The following is an 18,881-nucleotide window of genomic DNA, read 5'->3' as shown; positions in this document are numbered from 1 at the left end:
TGAAGACCATAAGTCAGAGTGCCACGAACATAGCGTAAGACACGCTTGAGAGCAAGCATATGCTCGGTGTGGGGAGCATGCATGTGCAAGCACACCTGCTGAACAGCATAGGAAATGTCAGGGCGAGTGAAGGTGAGGTACTGTAAGGCACCAGCAAGACTCCGATACAAAGTGGCATCCTCACAAGGAGTCCCAGAAGAAGAACTGAGCTTCTACTTGGTGTCAACCGGAGTAGCAGAAGGGTTGCACGACGCCATGCCGGCGCGGGCAATGATCTCACTAGCATAAGTGCTCTGACTGAGAAAAAGGCCACCGACATGCCGAGTGACAGCAATGCCAAGGAAATAACTCAGAGGACCCAGATCCTTCATAGCAAATTCTGATGCAAGAAGTGTCATAAAAGATTTTCGGAGAGCATGAGAAGAAGCAACGAGGATGATGTCATCAACATATAGCAGAATATAGGCAATGTCAGTACCCCGCCTGAAGATAAAAAGGGAATGATCTGAACTGCTGTGTTGGAAGCCAATAGAGGAAACGTAGTCAGCAAACCGCTGATACCAAGCACGAGGCGCCTGTTTCAGACCATAAAGAGACTTTTTCAGACGACAGACATAGTCCGAGTGCTGAGAGTCGCGGAAACCCAATGGCTGATGCATGTAGACAGTCTCATGAAGATCACCATGCAGAAAGGCATTCTGGACATCCAACTGATGAATGGGTCAGGATTGGGAGAGAGCAATGCTGAGAACTGTCCGTATGGTAGCCGGTTTTACCACAGGGCTGAAAGTCTCCTCACAATCCACACCTGCAATCTGAGACCTGCCATCACCTACAAGACGAGCCTTATAACGCTCAAACAAACCATTAAACTGCTTTTTATGGCGAAAAATCCACATACAGCGAATAACATTAACATCATCACAAGGACGGGGAACCAACTCCCACGTATTATTTCTAATAAGTGCATTAAATTCAGACTGCATAGCGGACTTCCAATTGGGATCCGATAAGGCTTGTTTTGGGTTACGAGGCAAGGGTGAGATGGATGGGTCATCAATAGAGACCGAAAGGCTAAAAGGCTTTTTAGGTTTGGAGATGCCGTGCATGCTACGGGTAGTCATGGTCCGTACGGGTGGTGCAGGTGGGACCGGAGGCAAAGGCAAAGGCAAAGGCAAAGGCGAGGGAGAAGCAGGAGGGGAGACGGGAGCCGATAAGGGAGGCGAAGAGTCAGTGGGACTCGACGGCGGGACCGGAGGGTCAGGTGGTCGGGATGATACGGTTTGCCAATGGTGGATCAAATAAGGAGGGAGGTCCTCGGTGAAGCACTCATAAGAAGGGGCAGGAGTCAAGGATAGGTCAGCAAAGGGGAATCGGGTTTCATCAAAAATGACATGCCGCGATATTATAATTTTTCTGTGTGACAAATCATAACATTTATAACCTCTGTGATTCATCGGATACCCCAGAAAAACACACGGAGTCGATCGTGGTTGCAATTTGTTTATTGTAGCGGAAGGAAATAGAGGAAAACATAGACAACCAAAGACACGTAAGTGTGAGTAGGAAGGGTCGCGACGATACAACAGCTGAGTAGGAGAATCATTCTGAAGAGTCTTGCGTGGCAAAATGTTCAGAAGGTACGTAGCCATTTGAAGGGCATGATGCCAAAATGAAGGAGGAGCTGACGAATGAGCTAGGAGGGTGCGGATCATGTTGTTAATGGTGCGAATTTTCCGTTCTGCTTTGCCGTTTTGAGAAGAAGTGTGAGGGCAAGAGAAGCGAAAAATAAGGCCATTAGCATCACAATACCGATGAAAGGATTCATTGTCATATTCACGTCCATTATCACATTGAAGACATTTAATATGTGCTGAAAATTGTGTTTTAATAAGTGTAGCAAGAGTAGTAAACATTTCATAAACCTGAGATTTCTTGCTAATCGGAAACGTCCATAAAAAATCAGTGTGATCATCCAAAAACAAAACGTAATAACGATGACCAGCAGTACTTAAAACAGGAGACGTCCATAAATCACTATGCAAAATATCAAATGGTCTCAAAGTAATAGTTTCAAATGAACTAAAAGGCAACCGAACATGTTTGCCTAAAACACAAGAATCACAAACAGAACTAGAACGCGAAGGTTCACAAAAAATAAGTTTATTATTCCTTAGATGGTTTAAAGCTGAGGAAGCTGGATGACCAAGTCGATTGTGCCAGACACTAGAAGCAAGACCAGCAAAAGGAGAGGAACGAGTGACTGGGTAGAGGTCGCCGAGGCTGTTACATCTCAGGAGAGGCATCCCCGTCTTGAAGTCAGACACCGAGAATCCAAATGGATCAAAGGAAACAGAAACATTATTGTCAGTAGTGAGTTGTCGCACAAAAATTAAGTTTTTAATAATTCGCGGAGTGTGCAAGACATGATTGAGTGCTAAAGGTTTGTGAGGGGTAGGAATAGAAGTGTGGCCCGAACCCTGAATTGGAATGCCCTGACCACTACCAACTATCAGTTTCTGATTTAAATGACTTAAATTAGAATAAGACGTGAGAGTACCTTGAGATGCCGCAGTATGGGACGAGGCGCCGGTGTCCATGTACCACGTGGTGTCTGTAGGAGTCAAGGACATGGTGTGCATGGCAGCAGCGATATCAGTGGGTGCTGGAGAAGCATTAGCGGTGTAGGCCTGAGGACGCGGACCTAAAACGCCGGGTTGCGGCGGAGCACCCATGGGACGCGACCACTGAGATGTGGGGTAAGGACAAGGAGGCATGCCCCAAGGGGAAGGAGCCCAACCAGGGGGAGGAGCCCAACCCCAGGGATTCCAGGATGCCTGCGGTGGTGGGCGCCAGGGTGGAGGAGATGCAGCAGAGGAACCAGAGGAGCCAGATGATCCAGGATAACGGGAGCCACCTTTCTTCTTAGGTTTACTAGAACCACCCTGATAATTGCGAGTGTGCCCTGACCCATAACGATGGTTGGAGTGGCCCTGGTAGGTGGGGCGCTGCGGAGATGTAACACCCCGATTTCGGTGGCGTCACTTTAGTAACCAAAATAAACTTAATGCGGAAAAACGTGAATATTTTTTTTTTCGATAATAACTAAGACAAGACTGAATTAAATAAAACCCAACAATAACAATAATCAGAACTAATATACAATATATAGACAGCCCCCGCTGTAGTAGTAACCTCGTCACGAGTAAACCTCCAGTGACGGAAAGAAAAGTGTAACGCCCGAAGGCAATATGTACAAACCAAATCTAAAGGTAAGTGTCCGCAACACTATCCCTCAAAACTGAGAATAAGCTGGCCCATCGGCCTGAAACAAGACCTCCTAAGTCCAACCAACTCTCTGTGATTCCCGTAAAGAAACCACACAAAAAGCTATAGGTGGGAAACTACCCTGTCCCCAAAGAAAACAAATGATGTTCAGAGCTAAGACTCTACTCCTACATTAATCCCATCTTGAGGAGCTCACACCAGCACTAAAACCTACATGCTAGCATGATCGTCGTCCGAATTCGAAATCCAGAACGACCTAGTCTATGTACACCATCCGTCATCCTCTCGCTACCGCGACGCGCTCCTGTTCCAGCATCCCAACCTAGTTCCCCCCGAAGGGTGAACCATGGTGAACCAATCCGCAATATTCATCTGACAAAAGGCGTTGTCCGCCAAAACACACACAGAAGACGCGAGGGTCAACTCTAAAGAACTATGTAGATAATAAACCCAATAGGTACAATTAATAGATAGCCACTTAGGCTTATAACTAGAGATATCATACCTAGGGTTGCATGTTCCACAAAATCATAACGACAATAATAACAATTAGCATGTTCCAAGTAAGTTTATCAAATAGCAACCACACTCATCAACTAAGTCAGTATGCATGTTGCGTGATATGTATGCAGGTTAACCCAGTCAACCAATATGCAATCCGGAACGGATGGACATCAACGGATCAATCCTAGCACCAGCAACGGTGGGACCATTCTGCCCGCGTGCCTCTTACACCAAACATAGGTATGGACATCAAACGAGTCAATCCTAGCACCAGCAACGGTGGGACCATTCTGCTCGCGTGCCTCTGGGATGGACATCAACCGGATCAATCCTAGCACCAGCAACGGTGGGACCATTCTGTCCGCGTGTCTCTTACACCAAACCAAGGTAGCCAGATCAGCCGTAACCCGTAGGTCTGCCATTTCGGTCTGCTACAAGAGACGTCTACAAACGCTCTTTCACGGCATTCCGGGTCTTATGACCATTTTGGAAACCGACGAGGTCCAGAGTACGTCCTGTGTTAATACCTCATTAATGTTGCATGTATGCAAAATGATTAGTCAAACAACGTCTCCGACCTCACTCGACACGTCGCCACGTGTTCTAGGTAAATTAAAGTCTCTAAAATCTTACCCTAAGGCAAAGTCGATTCTGCGACAAAAGACACACTTCACAACACACATAGCTGCTCCAACAGCACAAGAGTATCACATACTCGGGAACTAACGGTTCCCCGGACTTATCCCCAGGATAGCCCCACAACATAGCTGCTCCAACAGCACAACAACCAACGCTGCTCCAACAGCACAACAACCAACGCTGCTCCAACAGCACAACAACAAACGCTGCTCCAACAGCACAACAACGACATACTCAACACTTGGATCCGACGACACTCCTCGTTTTCCAAAATTAAGATTTCACTTCCAATGCCTTCCTTCGAGGTTGTTATCATTACTTAAAGATTTAGAGGTTATTTAAGGTCTTATGAGTTTTCTTTATAAAATAGATTCCATTTTGTCTTATCGCAAGTCTTATACATTTGCAGGATCTCCCAATCCCAAGTCGCTTCTAGAGGATGTCTCGATCCACTAAACAAAATCAAGGCCCGAACCTCGTTCGTCCTAACAAACTTTCTCAAAACTCTCAAAATAAAATCGGCATGACCTGCCCGCTATTCTCACCATTCAGAATCTCAGATTTCCAGTGTAAAGCATATTTAAATCATCACAATCAACAACATGTCATATATCAAGAAATCTCAACATTAACACTTAGCACTTAGCATATAAAGCATGCACCACACATCCTAGATTACCCACATAGCACATAGCATGTAAGTCAATCTTCAAAAACATTCAGTAGATGAATCATCTACATTGTCAGCCGAAGCCTCAGAAAACATTTTCAATCACACACAATCTCAGTGCATAAACAGTAAACAATGTCGAAACATCGACCCTAAGCATTAACTAGAGATTCAGTGAGAAGCCCTCACCTGAAAGTTCTCCAGAATGATCAACTAGTGCTTCCTCGCACTCAAAGTGTTGGTCCTCCGAGAAATCCTCAAAAGCACCTTTACAACAAAATCACAGAATACTATAAGAATCTATCGAAAACTAAGCTATCGATACTTACTAAGGTTACTCGAAGTAATCTATACTCTAAGGTACGATAATCTAGCGCGAAAGACAAGTTTTCGGAAAAAGGAAATTTCTTCCTCCCCCTTAATAGGGCTCGGCCACTTTGGCTAATTATGGGGCTCGATTTTTCTTCGATCAAACTTGGTTCCTATGCTTTCATAAGCCGTAACTAAGGGTATTCTGAACTCGGAAAAATTATCGGATCGAAAACTGTCGCAGGGGTATTTTGGTCATGATTTTTAACTTAGGATTTTCAAAACTGAAATCCCAAAAATAAAATTTTGCAGGGACGTCACCAACGACGTTTATGACAACTAATCCTACTAGCACTAAGCTAAGGCGATAGTTTTCAGCCTAGAGGTTGGAACTTTACTCAAAAACTACATAAAATGGGTATTTTAGGTTCAAATTGATTCCGGCGGAATTCCGGCGACATAACGGAAAATCTAATCCGGCAGAAGTGATCTTGGGCACATGTAGAAGAGGTTTAGAATCAGAAATGAAAGATTCAGGATAGTTTTGCAAAAACCCATAAACTATCCACTCAGAAAACTCTACAGAAAAGCTATGGAAAAAGCGATCGGAGGTAAGGATTAGCGACTATACCTCGAAACCTTGAAGCAGCAACTGATTGATCGACGATCAAGCAAGGTTTGAACAAAAGCTCTTCTTCCTTCTTCCTTGTTCTTGGCCGCGGGTTTGAAGAGAGAAAATGGAGGAGAATTTGAATTTTTCTTCCTTTCTTTGCTATATATAGAAGGTGGAAATTCGCGGGAAAAAGAAAGTTTCGCGAATCTGATTTTTACGGCGTCATTCTCCATGAATTCTAAGATAGGTTTTGGCAAAGGAATTCCTAAGCTAAGAAGATGTCTCCTTGTATTTTTGGCAACTAATGCAAAGTCGGTGCAAAGTCGGTGTAAAACTATTTTACCCGATAAGTTGCTTTTTGCCTCGAATGTCGGAATAGAAAACTTCCTTCGGAAGAAAGATGTAAATCATCAAGAGAAATGGGTGTACGCGTGTAGAATATTCATTTGAAGCTCTGAATAGATAAAGTCTTCATTGTCGAGAAATTCTAGGGTTTTGAAATACCAGGGATTCGGTTTCGGCAAACTTCCGATGATTGGAATCGGACGTTCGTAGATCCTAGAGTTTCGCCTCGAAATGATGGTGATATATGGAAAAAGAGAAGTTCTAACATTTCTCTGAAGATTTTTGGAATTAACTGCCAGCGTGCCTAAAAGTGAAAATTAGCTATATACTAGGGTTTCTGACCTAGGTTTAAGCGTGTAACGATCGTGCTATAACTTTTATCGATCATAATGCAATCCTTGAACTTTTCCTGAACTTTCTCCTTCATAAATATATTTCATTTAATAAACTTTCGTTCAGGTTTCCCTTCACATTACATCAAGCCTAATCGTAAATGGAAATCTCTTCCACTTATTCTAAGCTTAAAATCTTGGGTCTTACAGGAGAGGAGTCAACGGAGGCCTGTGGACGGGAAGCAGAGGTGTGCAAAGCAGTCTGAGAGGCCGGACCGGACATCCTGGCGAGACCAGATTCCTCTAGAATCAACATGGAGCGGACCTTGAGGAAAGGAGGCAAAGGCTCGCTCTGACGGATCAGGGTGGCAACACCACGAAAAGGCTCAGTGAGACCAGAGACCAACTGAAGAACAAGACGATGGTCACTGACTGGGGCACCAACATTGCGCAACTGATCAGAGATATGTTTCAGACGCTGACAATAGGCCGAAACATTAGGAAAATCTTCCATGCGTGTGGAGATGAAATCCTGGTCGAGAGCGACAACACGAGAGTTCTGATTGTCCTCAAACATAGAAGCGATACGGTTCCAAGTAGCCATAGCAGTAGAACCTTTTTCCATAACAGTGGAGAGAAGATCAAAGGAGATGGTGGAATAAATCCACTGCTTGACAGTAGAGTCAAGAGTAGCCCACCGAGCATAGGAAGCATCGGTGCGCGCAGGAGGCTCCAAACCAGCTTGTGGAATGATGTGGTGGAGCACCTGAGTGGCGTGAGCATGAGTTTCAAACAATTCAGCCCACAGAGCATAGTGGTCCTTGTCGAGCTCGAGTTTGAAAGGAATGTTGTTTTTTATGTTAGTAACAGCAAGGGCCGGATGAAACTCGGGCTTGACAGTGGGGGACGAAGGGGCCGTAGGTGTGGCAGTGGGCGTAGGAACCGTAGTGGTGTCGCCGGTTGGAGAGCCAGTTGTCGAGTCGGAGGTAGCCATAGAAACTGCAAAACAGGAAAAAAATAAGTTTTTTTTTTTTTTTTTTTGGTTTCTAGGTGGGCGGTTAGACCGGGTTGGCTGGAACCGGTCCGGTCCGGGCGAGTTGGATCCTGGCGAACCGGAAAGAAATAAAATAATAATAAAAAAAGGAACTTGGATCCTGGATCGGATCCGGCTGGGCACGCGGGTCTGCTGCCAACAACAAGGGCTGGAAGCGACGGGAGGGCGTGCGGTTGAAGGCGCGAGGGACAGCGGTGGCCGGCGGGAGGGACGGCGGTGGTGGCGGGACGTCCGACGAGCCTGGAGGCGCAGAGAGTCACGCAGGCACAAGGTGAGAAGACCTGTGCAGCGTGGTGAGAGTTCTTCGATGGGAGAGGAAGAACCGGCGACAGCAAGGAAGGCCTGTGGCGGCGGCGGCGCGAGAAGGAGAGGAGTGCTGCGGCGACGGCGGTGTGGCGGGTGCTAGGGGAGAGACAGCGGCAGTGGGTGGGTTTGGAGGGAGAATTTAGGAAATAAAATAAAAGGATTAGGTCAGATTGGAAGAGGGGATCTGAACCTGCTCAATGATACCATGAAGGAAATCAATTCCGTGACTGTTATTGATGAATAAACCTCTATTTATACAAATACAAAGTTGACTAATAATAAAGGCTAAATCCTAATTACATGCATAATTACAGAATAATAAATATAAGAATATTCTATTCTATCAATTTTTCAAACTTATACTTATTTTTTCTTACAGGTTCTCATTGGAAGTTAATGATGAACCTACACTTGGGTATAGACAGATAACATAGCATAAGGAGAGATGGGAATTGGGAGAAGAAGAATAAGAAGAAGTGGTTGATGGGTTTCTTGGTTTTTTTCTTTTTTAAACTTAATTGCACTTTTGGTCCCCCGCGAATGATAAATGTGCATTTCTGGTCCTAGTGAGGGGTGAGAATAGTAAAATGGGGGTGCAATAAGTAACTTCTGTTAGAATTTTAACGGAAGGACCAAAAACGCTAACGGAGACAAACGTGTGGGACTGATTCTGCTATTTTCAAACGTTTAGGACCAAAAATGCACATTTGTTATTCGTGGGGGACCAAAAGTGCAATTAAGCCTTTTATTTTCATCAAAACATATGCTAAGAGACGTACATATAAATAGTGTAGACATCCAACATATTATACACTTCTTTTTTTCTTTATCTATCTTTTCTATCATATACTCCCTTATTATAAGACCCCTTATTGTCTCACAATAAGACCCCTTAATACAGAACTGATTTCTATTGCAGACGAAGGGAGTTTTTCTTTTTGGGTACGCGATGAATTAGATAAATAAAAGGGCACAAGGGGTGCCAACCCTTACAAGAGAAGAGAAATAGATATGAAGTACAAAAGGAAGCAAAAAAAAGGAACCATATGCAGAGAAAGAACAAAGTTACGTACAACGGGCAATTCGAAACAGAGAAGAGTGCTAGTTAAAGTGCTATTAAGTGAACACCCACCATATGAGCAAAATTAGCGTCCTTCATGAATTCCTTCAAGACCAGACCAAACGGGGCAACCAAGACACGCATCTAATCAGCTTAAAGAGATCCCCAATCTGGAAACTAAACAGCCTTACCAAGCCTCTGATTCCCAAACTGAACTAGTCTACATTACATCACACTTTTGATGCATAACACAAGTTCTGCAATCCATTCATAAGCAGAGGCGTGGAAGCCCTTAACCCTCCTCTTTAGCCATAGCCACGCTCAGTGTTGGGCACTTTCCAACAACACTGATTGAAATTATTGTTCGCCTTGGACGGAAGTGTTACACAATGTTCAGGATATTGTGTGGAACATGCATACAACAAATCACAAAGCTAAACATGCTACTTAAGAAAATAAAAGAACAAAGTAAAATAACACAAGGAATTGGTAACTCAGTTCGGTGCAACGTCTCTGTAGGGTTTTCACCCAATAAAGGAAATTCATTATCAGTAGTTTAGGAACACCCAGTCTTACAAGAATACTCCTTGTTCAATGCCTTACAACTTAAACGCTACCTAGTGTATTTCTACTTAGTACTCCCCCTAAGTATGAAAGCCCCTCTCAGTTTCTCTCAACAATCACTGCCATAGGGATTGAATCACAAAGTACAATAAGGATGTAGAGATTTAGACTCAACGAAACACAACAACTCAATGCTTTTATAATCAATGGAAGCACATGAGTTGATTACAATACTCAAACAATGGACTCACAAAGAAAACCCTAATAGCACAAGCAACACAACTAATATTCCACGTACCGCAGCTAGGGTTCCTTGATCAACTTAAATAGATGCTCTTCAGTCGGTGTCTTTGTTGAAAGATTATTTTCTACACGGATACTACTTTTAAAAATCTTCAAGATTCAATTGTAGTATAACATAGAGTTTTGTCGTATCCGCATGGAATTGCTAATACAAATGACATTCTCTAGTAAAATTACTCAAGCAATAGATTTTCAAAAGGTTGATAATTGTTTCGGTGACCAAAACACATTCAAATTAAACAAAGCGAGAGTAAAACGATTGGATATCAAGATGAGAAAACTGTTGGACTTGGAGTTCATCGTTTAACTATTAGTGTCCTATGATTCTATATGGATATTCATTCCTATCCATGATTCATTTACACCAGTTCTACCCTACTTCATTGATTCCTCACATGAGTGGAAATCTATAACTTACTTTCCTAAACATTGATTCCTCACATGCATAGAAAAGCTAAGTTATCTTTAAGCTCAGATGTTTAAGGGACTAACAAACCTAACTCTATTCCTAGCAATTAGATTTATTAGATGATTAACTCTAGGTCGGATTCTAGACGTTGTAGCTTCCACTCTTACGCCGAATCAAGCGATATGTTCTAGGTGCGCAAACTTAAACATAGCATTAAGAACAAGAGAAAACCATTGAATCATGTAATAGAAACGATATTTTCATATAGAAATCAAGAAGAACAAGTCATAGTTAAAGGCTACATCCAAATCCAACAAAGAAACTTAGCAACCTATATCCATGGATTGCTTACAAAGCTTACAAGAGTAAACTGAGGTGAAAGCGGCGATCCGTGCCGTCCTCGGTGTATCTCCAACACGATGGATGGTGGATCAAAGCTCCCAAAGTTCCTCTCTTCCTTCTCTCTGTAATTTTCTCTCTCAAAGGTCCAAAATAGGTCCAAAGATCCCTCAATTCTGATCTGGTCGAGCCTTTTATAAAACAGGGCAACAGTTTCGCTTAAGCTGATAAAGGTGTCGCTTAAGCGAGCAGGTTTCTTCACCTTCAGGTAAGGTCTTTGGCTTAAGCGAGACCAATTCTCGCTTAAGCCCAATTGTCTTCCAGAGCCACTGCTACTGCCATGTAATTTGGCTTATGCGAGGCAACATTTGGCTTAAGCGAACTTCAATATTTTTAGCCCTTTTGATCTTTAAATGGTTGGATCTTCTTGACTTTTCTCCTACAATAAAAACCAAAGAGTCTGAATGATAAAACTAACATATCTTACATAATATCTATATAAAAACTATCTACTTACTAAATTAACCTATTTGAGGGATAATTTGAAAAATAACTTACACATTTAGAACAGATAAGTACCCAAATTAGTATAGAAAATCACGTAAATTTGGCACTTATCAACCCCCCCCCAAACTTGGAACTTTGTTTGTCCTCAAACAAAAGGTATTGACTATATAAAAAAAAATATACTCACAAAGGTTCTTAAACAAGCATGGCTTATGAAATACTAATCTCAAAGTTTCTTTTCACAAGCATGATTCAAGCATCAATTACCAACTAGAACTTGTGAAGCCCACAACAAATCATTACAATAATGATACAAAAACACACCAGCATGAAACCATTGGCATAACATTGAATCCAATACTCTTCAATCAGGGAACCATTCAAATTCTCATCAAACTGTTCACTACTCTTCAATTCTCTATGAGGCAAGTGTTTCACACTATTCAGCCATTGATTCACAACATGTCAAATTTGTTACATGTCTCATCAACTATTAAAACTGAATGGAAACTCAAGAATCACAAAGGTCTTTCTGGGTTGTAATGTGGCCAGGGTTAATCCTAAAAATTGTTTTTTCTAGATTTTCAAGATACTTTCAAGTCAAGAGAACAATTACATTTGGATTCACACAATAATTTTAATTCTTTTTTTTCATTCTCCTTCTACCAATCCTCTTTTTCACCCCTTTTACACAATTTCATGCACATAACCCATTTTCTTCTCATTTACATTCTTTTTCAATCATTTTTTTTTGTCTTTTTTGTTTTTTTTTGATAGACTATACACAAGCATTTTTTTTTCAAACATTATATGTAGAAAGATAGAAAACTAACAAAAAGATACCAAAGCCTCCACTCCCCCCAACTTAGCACATTAGCATACAATCCTCACATAAATGTTCTTTTAACTTAAAAAGTATGGGAGAAACATTATTTTTTTTTTCATTTAAGTTTGGGATCATATACAAAGAAAAAAAAATTTAATTCAAGCTAAAAAGGGGTGTAATTGGAATTCCTAATCAATAGTAGACTTATTTGGCTAAGTAGTTTATGTACACTAAAGAACAAAATTGCCTTGATCATTTTCTATCATTCTCATGCAATTCAACAGTTAGAGACTCAAACAAGTAAAACTGTGCAAAACAATGGCGAATATCTCGAATATCACCAAGTGTTTGGCTACACTCCTCACTAGGCTTAGGAGTCCCTGATTTCAAGCATTTTCAAAATGAGCCTATGACATTCATGTGAATGATGCATTCATATCATATAATGACACCAAGTGAGTGCAATCACAATGAACTATGAACTTTTAAAAACACACATCATGCTCAACCTAGCTTTTCATAGCCCATGCTCATTACCTAAACCAACAGCCAATCATTTGCAATTCAGAACAGTGAGCAAAACAAACTGCTAATCCAAAATCCAAACATGTGCTAGCAATTAAGAACACGACAAAATAACACAAAGTACCAAGTTCTGACTAACAAGTACTATAAACGAATAAAAGTAATAAAGCTAGAAAATGAAATGACAAAAAATAAAAGTGAACTTGGATCAGTGGCTGTGGTCATCAATCCTCAACTCCATCCTGCTCCTGATCATCAAACATGTAAGCATCAACTCTCAAGTTAGCTGCTGCAGAAGTAATAGCTTCATCTCCATCTCCATGTCCAGCAGCTCTCTCCTCCTCCCTGGAATTCGGCCTCTGCTCAGGCCAAGCATCACGATCTTGTTTGAGTGTCTGTGCTGCAACATATGCTCCTGAACAACCTAGATCTCAAGCACTAGGTAGACGACAATTTAACATTTTCATTCATGCATTTTGTCAAACACCTAGGGTGCACAACCTGTAACATATGAAACATATAACAATTTGAGTTTACAATCTTGTAACCAAACTTAAGAGCCCCAAGCCGTCCTATTCAAAGCCTCCAATTCTTTTCCCAATGAAACCACAAATTCCTAAATGCTCATCAGTGCTTGCACAATCAAAACCCCCAAATTTAGAGCTCTAGAATGTGAAATCAAATTGAGGGAGGAATGAGAAAACTTTACCTGAGAAGTAGAAAACCAAAATCCCCAATTCACAAGTACAATTGAAAGGGAGAGAATGGAGAAAACGGAACCAAGGAGTTTAAAATCCTCATCATGTGTGTGCAATGGAACCAAGTTACGTACTCTTGTGAGTGAGAGGAAGTGATACGTGATTTTGTGTGTGAGGTGGGGTTCGTGATTTTGTGTGTGTGTGTGTGTGTGTGTGTGTGTGTGTGAGAGAATGGGGTTTGTGTTTTTAAAGAGTGAGTGGTTTTTTTTAATAGGTATCTCGCTTAAGTGAGACATTTCCTTGCTTAAGTGAACATGTCAGTTCTTGTGCTATCTTTTCTTTTTAGAGTGTTGCTTAAGCGGAACTTGCTTATGGCTTAAGCGAAATTGAACCATGGGACACTGTAACTGCTTTTTGAATTTGGCTTAAGCGATCATTTGGCTGGCTTAAGCGAAGTTCCTGTAATTATGCAGCCGAATATTGTTAAGTCTTGCCAAAATTCACAAGTCTAACCTCCAAAATTTGTATTTCTCTTCTTCCTTGATTTTCAATCATAATGAGTTATTTCTATCTTCAATTTAAACATGTGATTCACTTGAATTTCACATGTTAATCATCAAAGAACATGAATTCAATTTAGCACCCTTTTTGACTATTTACACAAGTGGATACCTCAAATTTTGATTCATCAATTCTCAATGCTTCATAAGAAGATAAACCACTTACTAATCATCTAAGAAACTTGTGTGAAGACTAAAATCATGAAAAGAGACACAAGATTCTTATTTCACACTCTAACTCATCCCTTATACACAATACTGCTATTTTCACAACCCAACACCTCAATTTCTTCTTTTCTCATTTTCCTAGCTTTCTAAGTCCTTAAACTCGCCATTTATATCATTTAAAACTTGTGAGAGGCCTTAAACTACACAATTGAATCACATCCCCATAAGGCACACTCCAAGATCAAGAAGACTACACAATGAGCAATCTCAATGCATTTTTACTTCAAAGCCTAAGAGTTCACATTGGATCCTATTCTAATATTTGAAAAATAACATTAAAAAACAAACACGAGTTTGTTCAAAAGCTATGGAAAGCAATTTTTGCACAGTTAATGCAGAAAATCACCTAGAGTGACTTGTTTTTCATCATGAGCACACTACTACATACCTCAATTTTCTCAAAACACACCAACCTAAAAAATCATCCATTCATATGCATGGTAAGCATGAAATTAGACCTGTTACAACTTTGAAACTCAGGTTTTAAACAGAAAATCATAGGATGCAAAATTTACTCAAGTTCACATGCAAAAACAAGTCACAACCCTATCTTTTACAAATCCATCAAATAATTGATTTCCAAGCCTTTGAACACACTCAAAACACTAAATTAAACTTGTGAAGCACATAAGTATACAGATTTAATCAGAACTTCACAAATTCATACTAAAACTTACTAAAAGTCTAAAACACATAAGAACAAGAAAATCACATTAAAACACTGGGTTGCCTCCCAGGAAGCGCTTCTTTAACGTCAATAGCTTGACGCTTTGAAATTTAATTTGTCAAGGAGACGAAAGACAAGAGGAGAGAATGGTTCCCTTCTTCCTCTTTGGTTCCTTCTCCTTTTTCATAAGTTCTTTGAAGCACTTTTGACACGTAGTCACAACCTTCCACATCTTAGAAAAGTTTTTCTTCTTTCTTATCCTTCCTTTCTTCCCTAATACATCCTTCACATCCTCTTTAGCATCAAAATCACAGTTTTTATTTTCAGAATGTTTAGTTTTTACATTTTCAAGCTCAGACAAGTGATTTGATGCATCAATTGAAGATGATGATGGATCATGCTCATCAAATAATTTTTCCAAATCAAAACCAACATTTTTAATTAAAGAAACCATACCTTTGCTTTGTGGGTGATGATTATCACTAAAAACTGTAAAATGTACCTCAGCTTCACCTTGTCTCACCTTCAGGATCCCAGTATCTACACCAAATGCTATCCTAGCAGTGATAATGAATGGTTTCTCTAAAATGATAGGGATCTCTTTATCTTCAGGAACATCTACAACCACAAAGTCTATTGGGAAATTCAGTTGCTCCACCATCACAGTCACATTCTCTGCAACTCCTTGAGGTAATTTGACTGATTCATCCCTGTAGGCTCTACTTCCACATTTCCTAACCTTTTCAACAAGGAAAAAGGCATTAAATTAATGGTAGCCCCAGAGTCTATCAGTGCATTACAAGATTGACTGTTGTCAAGTTTAACCGGCAAGACAAGACTCTTGGAACTTCTATGCTTTGGAGGTGGTCAACATTGCAGAATTGCACTACAACGTCCATTGAGCTGGATCACCTCATCTTCATGCAGTGCTTTCAACCTGTCCTTTTTCTTCAGAAGCACTTTCATGTACTTGCCATATGACGGAGTTTGCTCCAATGCTTCAAAAAATGGCATGGTGATGTTCAAATGCCTGAAAATGTTAATAAATCTCCTCCTTTGCCTCTCATGATCAATCTTCTTAGAATTAGGAGGATATGGCAAGCGTTGGATAGGCGGACTCCACCTGACTTCCTCACTCTCTTTCTTTTTCTCATTTTTTCTACTCTTTTTCTTTTCCTCTCTATCTACAATTTCACTTTTATTATTTTCTTCTTCTTTTTCAACTTCTTCCTCTTTTTCACTCTCTTTTGGATCATGGCTCTCATTTTTCTTTTCTTCCACTTCAACCTCTCCACCAAATACTCTCCCACTTCTTGTGAATATTGCATTGCAATGCTCCCTGGGATTGTCTTCTGTATTGGCATGGAACTTCTCTTTCTGCTCAGTAGTCAGCTGACTAAGTTGTTTAGTCATCTGTCCAACCTGTACTTCCAAGTTTTTAATAGATGCATCAGTATTTTTCTGGTTGGATATCGAAACCTGCATAAATTGAGTTAGTGTGTCCTCCAGTTTGGAAGTCCGATCTTGGAGCGATTGTAAGTGTTGTTGATTTTGGTAGGGTGGTAGTGCTCTGCTGCTGGAAGGCCCTACATCTTGTCTCCATGCTTGGTTGTTGTTGTTATATTGATTTTCACCCCTTGGATAAGCATTTTGATATTGGCCTTGTCTTTGCTGATTTCCCATGTAATTCATTTCTTCTTGATTCTGGTCACAACCACTAGCAGAGTGGTCACCTATGCAAACATCACACCTATTTACATGTCTTCTGGAAGAGGACTCTTGCATCTCCTTAAGTTGTTTGGGCAGATTTATTAGTGTTTGCTTCACTTCGTCCAGTTGTTGCTGGAGCTGCTTGTTCTGAGCTAACACAACATCAGTTGCTCTAAGCTCAATCATTCCTCCTCTCCTAGGTGGACTCGGTGGTGTTGATCTTGTTGATCATTTAAGGCCATCGCTTCAATGATTTGAATGGCTTCAGTGGGTGATTTGGCCGTTAAAGAACCACGAGATGTTGCGTCCAAAATCAACCTACTTGGTTGCTGCAAGCCCTTTCTAAATATATGGATTTTGGACCTTGCATCAAACTCATGGTTCGGGCATTTCCTCAACAAAGATTTAAACCTCTCCCAAGTTTCACATAGGCTTTCACCTGCAAGCTAAGAGAAAGAAGAAATTGCAGTTTTACAATCCATGAATTTGGAATCAGAAAAATACCTTGCCAAGAATTTTTCGTTCAAGTTCATTCCAATGGGTAAGGCTATTTTGTGGTTGATCTAAAAACCACTCCTTTGATTGCCCAAGTAGAGTCAAGGGAAAAAGCCTTAGAAACACAGCATCTTCCTCAGCTTGTGTATGACCAGCAGTGCCACAAAGTTCATAGAACTTTGTCAAATGCATGTGCGGATTCTCATGGCCCAAACCAGCAAATGGATTGGCATACATCAGCTGCACTAATCCGGACTTCATTTCAGGTGTAAAGTTCACAAAACCTGCATTGTCATCTCCATTGTCACGACCTGCAGCAGTTGCCATGATGTTTTGCTCTTGATTGCTTGAAGAGATTAAAGAAGATGATGCTTCTTGTTCCTTTCTTTGCCTAGCTAATTGTTTTCTCCTCTATGTCTTGCTATTGTTCCTTCAAGTTGTAGCTTCGATCTCGGGATTGAACAATAGTTGATCAGCTGGAGTTTTACCTCGCATACACAAAAGTGAAAATACAACCTAGCCAAGAAAGTCAGTTAACAAGATAATTAAAGATAAGGGAAAAGAAAACTATATATATCCACAATTGCTTAAGATAAGAAAACTAAATCAATGCTTTTGTATTGATGCAATTCCCCGACAACGGTGCCATTTTGTTGAAAGATTTTTTCTACACTGATACTGCTTTTAAAAATCCTCAAAATTCAATTGTAGTATAACATAGGGTTTTTGTCGTATCCGCAGGGAATTGCTAATACAAATGTCGTTCTCTAGTAAAATTACTCAAGCAATAGATTTTCAAAAGGTTGATAATTGTTTCGGTGACCAAAACACATTCAAATTAAACAAAGCGAGAGTAAAACGATTGGATATCCATATGAGAAAACTGTTGGACTTGGAGTTCACTGTTTAACTATTAGTGTCCTATGATTCTATATGGATATTCATTCATATCCATGATTCATTTACACCAGTTCTACACTACTTCATTGATTCCTCACATGAGTGGATATCTATAACTTACTTTCCTAAACATTGATTTCTCACATGCATAGAAAAGCTAAGTTATCTTTAAGCTCAGATGTTTAAGGGACTAACAAACATAACTCTATTCCTAGCAATTAGATTTATTAGATGATTAACTCTAGGTCGGACTCTAGACGTTGTAGCTTCCGTTCTTACGCCGAATCAAGCGATATGTTCTAGGTGCGCAAACTAAAACATAGCATTAAGAACAAGAGAAAATCATTGAATCATGTAATAGAAACGATATTTTCATAGAGAAATCAAGAAGAACAAGTCATAGTTAAAGGTTACATCCAAATCCAACAAAGAAACTTAGCAACCCATATCCATGGATTGCTTACAAAGCTTACAAGAGTGAACTAAGGTGAAAGTGGCGACTCGTGCCGTCCTCGGTGTGTCTCCAACACGATGGATGGTGGATCAAAGCTCCCAAAGTTTCTCTCTTCCTTCTCTCTGCAATTTTCTCTCTCAAAGGTCCAAAATAGGTCCAGAGATCCCTCAATTCTGATCTGGTCGAGCCTTTTATAAAATAGGGCAACAGTTTCGCTTAAGCTGATAAAGGTGTCGCTTAAGCGAGCAGGTTTCTTCACCTTCAGGTAAGGTCTTTGGCTTAAGCAAGACCAATTCTCGCTTAAGCCCAATTGTCTTCCAGAGCCACTGCTACTGCCATGTAATTTGGCTTAAGCGAGGCAGCATTTGGCTTAAGCGAACTTCAATATTTTTAGCCCTTTTGATCTTCAAATGGTTGGATCTTCTTGACTTTTCTCCTACAATAAAAACCAAAGAGTCTGAATGATAAAACTAACATATCTTACATAATATCTATATAAAAACTATCTACTTACTAAATTAACCTATTTAAGGGATAATTTGAAAGATAACTTACACATTTAGAACAGATAAGTAC

The 18,881-nt window shown here is 40.5% G+C and overlaps 1 non-coding gene across 1 annotated transcript; it reads left to right on the top strand.

Moving 5' to 3' along the window:
- Positions 1-16,828: 16,828 nt before the first annotated feature.
- LOC130734819 (small nucleolar RNA R71) lies at positions 16,829-16,935 on the top strand. Its single transcript, XR_009018160.1, has one exon. It is a non-coding gene; the product is annotated as a small nucleolar RNA R71 (small nucleolar RNA).
- Positions 16,936-18,881: the final 1,946 nt, after the last annotated feature.

Source organism: Lotus japonicus, chromosome 1 (genome assembly GCF_012489685.1).
Source record: "Lotus japonicus ecotype B-129 chromosome 1, LjGifu_v1.2".
Lineage (NCBI taxonomy): Eukaryota > Viridiplantae > Streptophyta > Magnoliopsida > Fabales > Fabaceae > Lotus > Lotus japonicus.
The sequence above is the reverse complement of the archived record's forward strand: the minus strand, read 5'-3'. Positions and strand labels throughout refer to the sequence as shown.